Source organism: Fundulus heteroclitus, chromosome 18, assembly GCF_011125445.2.
Source record: "Fundulus heteroclitus isolate FHET01 chromosome 18, MU-UCD_Fhet_4.1, whole genome shotgun sequence".
NCBI classification, from domain to species: Eukaryota; Metazoa; Chordata; class Actinopteri; order Cyprinodontiformes; family Fundulidae; genus Fundulus; species Fundulus heteroclitus.
In genome coordinates this window covers 37,032,334-37,038,076 of record NC_046378.1, presented here as the reverse complement: position 1 = coordinate 37,038,076, position 5,743 = coordinate 37,032,334, and the positions used below count along the sequence as shown (strand labels likewise).

The 5,743-nt window shown below is 40.8% G+C and overlaps 1 long non-coding RNA gene across 1 annotated transcript; it reads left to right on the top strand.

Moving 5' to 3' along the window:
* The first annotated feature begins 3,274 nt into the window (after positions 1 to 3,274).
* LOC118566803 lies at positions 3,275 to 4,506 on the top strand. The gene is made up of 2 exons (XR_004933298.1): positions 3,275 to 3,687; positions 3,799 to 4,506. It is a non-coding gene; the product is annotated as an uncharacterized LOC118566803 (long non-coding RNA).
* The last annotated feature ends 1,237 nt before the right edge of the window (positions 4,507 to 5,743 follow it).

Here is a 5,743-nt window from a genome sequence, read left to right as displayed (position 1 = left end):
ACATTCATTTATTAAAAAGAGCTCTGGTCATGCATAGAACCAGAAAGAAATTCTCTTCTTTTAGCTCCGATTGTTTTCAGAAGATGCTTCTTTTTTTTTTTCCAAGGATCTTTGTTTGTGCAAGTTTTTCACCTGCAAAAGAATAACCTGGACTACCACAGAACCAAAGCCTGTCCACCACAAAGGAGAGATTATTTAAGCAGGACAGCATTGTAAAAACAGAAGAAGAAAAAAAAAAGGGAAGTTGTGTAAGTAATAAAAGGTTAGCCGCGGTTGAATTCAGGTGTGTGAGTCACCAGGATCAGTCCTGTGGTCACAGGGACACAAACACGCCTACTTTGGGAAAACGGCCTTCCAAAGGACAGCGATGTGTCGTCAGCCCGCTTCTTGCGACAGGGGTCTCAAAATCCAACTGCAACTTTTGGACGTGTCCCTTTGCCCTGCACACCTGAAACAAAATGGCTAAACTGCCTCACTAGCATGCAGCCAAGCCCTGCAGAACTCTGCTAATGAACTAATGTCAGAGTCAGGAAGCAGGGATGCATCTAAAAGTTACAGGAAACCGGCCCACGTTTACAAAAAAAAAAAAAAAGATGGAAAAAAGCTTAAAAAGACACAAGTTATCCTTGAAAGACAGAACAATTTAGACACTAACAGGTTGGGATTTTAATGTTGAGTAATGCAGATTTATTCTACTTAATTGGGATAAAAGCTACTCAATAATAATAATAACTAGAAAATTTCTGAAGAAATTTAGCAAGGCTTCACACAGCACTGCCTCCTCATTGCACATGCAAGGCAGGCGCCTAATAACAATAATAATAATACATAGGAACATGATTTGTTGTGTTTCTGTGCTGCAGAAGTGAAGTCTGCCAGGCTTTTATTGCCTCTCCATGTCTGTCTTTGTTGTAAAATAATAAAACTGTCTAGGTTTTTTTTCTGGCCTGGTTTCTGTGGTTACACAGCAGCACACCTCCATGGTGCATGGAGGAACCCCCCGCGTCCTGACATCAGTGTTTCGGGGTGCAGGGATGTTGTAAGAAAGGCTGCAGCGACCAGGCCGAAGGAAACAGGTGTGTTTGCATGTGTGACCAACCTGGAATTTCTCTGCTCCTTTCTTTCTTATCAATCTGCAGGTTTCACCGCTAACAAAAGGCAACCGGGCCCATTCATCACGCCTTTAAATAAAGGCACATTCCTCCGTTTTACGTGGATATTTCTGCTGCTCCGAGCTGCTGGTGGAAATAAACTCTCCCTCCTTCACTCTGTTCCCACTCCTAACCATCATCCGTCTGCGTAAACTGTCTATTGTTGCGCTTTGGTGCCCCCTGCTGGATGTCAACCCACCATCTTCAATGCAACCTGAAGCGAGGTTAAAAAATGTGTCCAGCAGAAGTGATGTAATTTTACAATTTAAGTTGCAGTTTGGCAAACATTTAACAAACTTGATATATATTTGCCGTTCACGTGTTTATTTCCTAATTATCACAAATAAATATCTCCTCCACAGCTGTGAAACGTTCTCAAAAATATGTTATTCTTTACTTTAGGGGGGTGCCTATCTTTCCTGGACAGGCCCATTACAGACTAGCAATGAGTGATATTTTTAAAGCCCATTTGCATCCTCTGGGGCTTCATCCATCCATCCATACCTTCCACTTATCCGAGGTTGCGATGGCAGCAGGTCCAGGAGAGAAACCCAGATATCACTCTCCTCAGCAACATCCTCCAACTCATACTGATCAGATGCCCAAACCACCTGAACTGAATCTTTTCGATGCGGAGGCCGAGACCGGCTAGCCTCGTGAGACCATCCTGATCTCGCGAGGTTTCAAGGTTTCACTCGCAGATCAGTCTGGCTACTCTCCGTTTGTTAGCAGAGTCATTCTTTAACACAGCATACAACGTGACATCATGAGACTCACACAGGTTGTGGCTTTCGTGGTGGACCCCCTTTGTTTGAAGGACACACCCTTTATTGAACAAGAGTGTCTTAAATTAGACAGGTCACGTGATCAGACACACAATAATCCAATAATGATAAAAACAACAACAAATGAGAGCATAAAAACATTCATGTCAACACCCCCACTTGCTCACATTTGGGTAACTTTCTTTGACTCTTAATATTTCTACCAAAATACATTCATGTTACACCAAACATAAACATTTCATACTTCCTCAACTTAATCTTTGTTGCTGGTTTAGTTAGTACATCTGCAATCATTTCATTAGTTGGACAGTACTCTAGAATGACTTTTCCTTCATTTACAACTGATCTGACAAAATGATATTTAATATCAATATGTTTACATCTTTGTCTATACACAGGATTTTTGGCTAAGGATATGGTACCCTGATTATCCTCATAAATCTTAGCTAAATAATCCTTACCGTCCATGTTGAACAACAGTTGTTTCAAGTATAAGCATTCCTGTACAGTAACAGCTAATGCCATGTACTCTGCTTCACATGTAGATAGAGATACTGTAGGCTGTCTTTTGGTCTTCCACGAGACCAACGGACCATCTCTGTTTAGACTCATACAGTAACCTGTTGTACTTCTTCGATCTGTTACATCGCCTGCCCAATCGGCATCACTGTATGCATATATAAGGTTATCACAGGCACCTTTTCTAAAACATAGTACTTTATCTTGTGTGCCTCTTAGATACCTAAAAACATGCTTTACAGTTTTCCACTGTTCTGTGGTTGGGTTTGCAAAGTACTGTGACAGCTTGCTTACAACATAGCTTAAATCTGGTCTTGTACATGTTGACAAATAGATTAAGCTTCCTACTGCCTCCCTGTATTTTCTGACATCATTCATTACTTCAGCATTATCAGCATAGTTAAGTTTCTGCTCACAAGGGGTAATTCGTGGCTTACAGTTCAGCATGTCAAACTTTTCCAATATTTTCTTCACATATTTTGACTGTGACATTTTAATACTTTCAGCATCTCTTTCAAAGTCAATGCCAAGAAAATGTGTCAAATTCCCTAAGTCCTTCATCCTAAATTTGGAATCAAGTTTTTCTTTTATATCTCTAAGGATATTCATATCACTGGCAGCAATAATCAAATCATCGACCCATATAATGATAAATACAGTTTCATTATCAGTAATCATTGTGTAAACACAATGATCAGCAGGGTTTTGAACAAACTTGATTTCACATAAATAGTCATGCAACATTCTGTTCCAGTTCCTGCCTGACTGTTTAAGTCCATAAAGAGATTTTTGCAGTTTATACACCAGTTTCTTATTTTCTTGAGATTCCTTCTTATAGCCCTCTGGTTGTTCAATATAAAGTTCACATTCAATTGGGGCATGTAAATATGCTGTCTTTACATCCATCTGGTGAACAAACATGTTCTCCTGTGCCACCTTTTGCATCAACACTCTGATGCTTGTCATGCTAGCAGTTGGTGAAAAGGTTTCATCATAGTTCATACCTTTCTTTTGACTGAATCCTCTAGCAACATATCTAGCCTTATATCTGTCTGAACCATCACTATTCTTTTTGATTGCATATACCCATTTACCACCCACTACAGTTTTACCCTCAGGTAAATTGGTCAGGGTAAAAGTAACATTGTCCTTTAATGATTTCATTTCCTCATCCATTGCCGTAACCCATTCTTTTGCATTTACAGATGTTACAGCTTCCTTATAGGTTTGAGGTACTCCACTTATCATTCTGTAACAATAATCAATGTTAGCTATCTGTTCTTCATCATCAATGCCACATACATAGTCATCTAAATAACCTGGTTTCTTTCTTTCTCTGACAGGGTATCGCCCCTCAGGTTGTTCATGTCTTGTTGTGTCACTGGTACTCGCCATTGGTTCTTCCTCTGTGCTCATTTTATGGTCAGAAACGTTTTCTGGATCAGCCTTTGAAGTTTTGGTTGCTCTGGAATTAATTCTAATCAAATCATCATCATCCAAAGTTACATCCTTCTCTTTTTTCTCTCTGGATACAAAATCCACAAGCCTATGTTTCTGGATTTTCCTGCTGTTTGGATAGTACACCATATAGGCTGGACTATTCTTGTCATATCCTATAAAAATGCCTTTTTCACACCTTGAATCCAGCTTCCCTTTCTCTTGTTTGTAAGTGTAACAAACACATCCAAACTTGTGCATCCTAGAAATGTTAGGCTGTCTGCCCGTCAACATGAAATAAGGCGTTTGGTTTGTGCGATTATTAAAACATCTATTTCGCACTACAGCAGCTGTCTGAACTGCATACGGCCATAACATTTTTGGTATCTCACCATCAATTAACATACATCTAGCCATGTCAAACAAAGTTCTCCAATTTCGTTCTGCCGTGCCATTTTGATGTGGAGAATATGGTGCAGAGGTCTCATGTCTGATACCGTTTCTGCTCAGTAATGCTTGATACTCTTTTCCTGTGAATTCTGTACCATTGTCTGACCTCATACATTTTATCTTCCCATATGGAGCCATGTCAGCAATAAACTTTTCAGTAGCTTGTACTGTGTCACTCTTGTTTTTTAAAAAGTATACAAAGACTGCACTGGAATAATCATCTGAGAAGGATAATGCATATCTGTGACCATCTTTGGACATTGGATCTATAGGTCCTGCTAAATCTGTGTGGACCATTGCTAGCGGTTCTTTAGCTCTTGCATCTGGCTCCCTGTTCCTAGTTTGAACAAATTTTCCTTTTGTGCAAACTTCACAATATGGCTTCGGTTCACCTTTCCCTTTAATTTCCATGCCTTGAACAACATTTTCTAGTTTCAGTACATCTCTGAAATTGCAATGTCCAAGAATCTCATGCCAACTTTGTAAGTCATAACATTTTTTACACTGATCACCACATTCATTGTCCATAGTTTGTAAGTAATACAATTTGTTACATACGTGAATGGGGATCTTGGTATTGCCTCTGAGAAGAACGTTCTTTCCTTCTTTGAAGATCAGCGTTGCTCCGCTGGATGTTGCAGCTTTCACTGAGAAGATGTCTTGCGGATATGAAGGGATGTATAATGCGTTCCTCAGCACTGTTTTAAGACGTCGACCTCTACTGTCGATCAAACACACTTCCGCGTCTCCTCGTTGCTTAGCAACCCCAAGACACCTTGATCCATCTGCTAATTCCATGCAGTGCGTCTCGGCCTGGAAACTCCCATCAAGCTTCCGAAACTTCCTGATGTCGGTGATTATGTGCGATGTCGCACCAGCGTCCACCATCAGACCTGTCCTGTTGATGTCGTCCACTCGCGTGTCAGCGTCGCTCACCCGGAAAGCAAACTCTTTGTCGCCGCCCGTCTCTTCGGCTACTTTCCGTGCGTTGTCTCGTTGTTTTCTCCGTCTGCAGGTTGCGTTGCTGTGACTGTTATTCTTACAGTAACTGCACCATTGCTTTCGCTGGCAGGTTCTGCTTATGTGGCCTTTACTCCCACATTTAAAACACACAATGTCACAACTTCCTGCTCCAGGATCATTTGCACCTCTTGGTGCGCATTTCGTGCCAAAATGTGCCTTAGCTTTCATCACATTGTCCTCAGATACTGTGGCACGCATATTTTCAATGTCTTCAAAACTTCTGAGTTTTGTCTTAAACTCTGCAAAAGTCAAGTTCTCACCATCTTCGCTTTGAGTGATATAAATAGCAAATGGCTTAAATGTACCTGGAAGTCCTTTCAAGACCATGGCGATCAGAAGTCCATCGCTCAGCTCCTCACCTGCACTCCTTAACGCGGT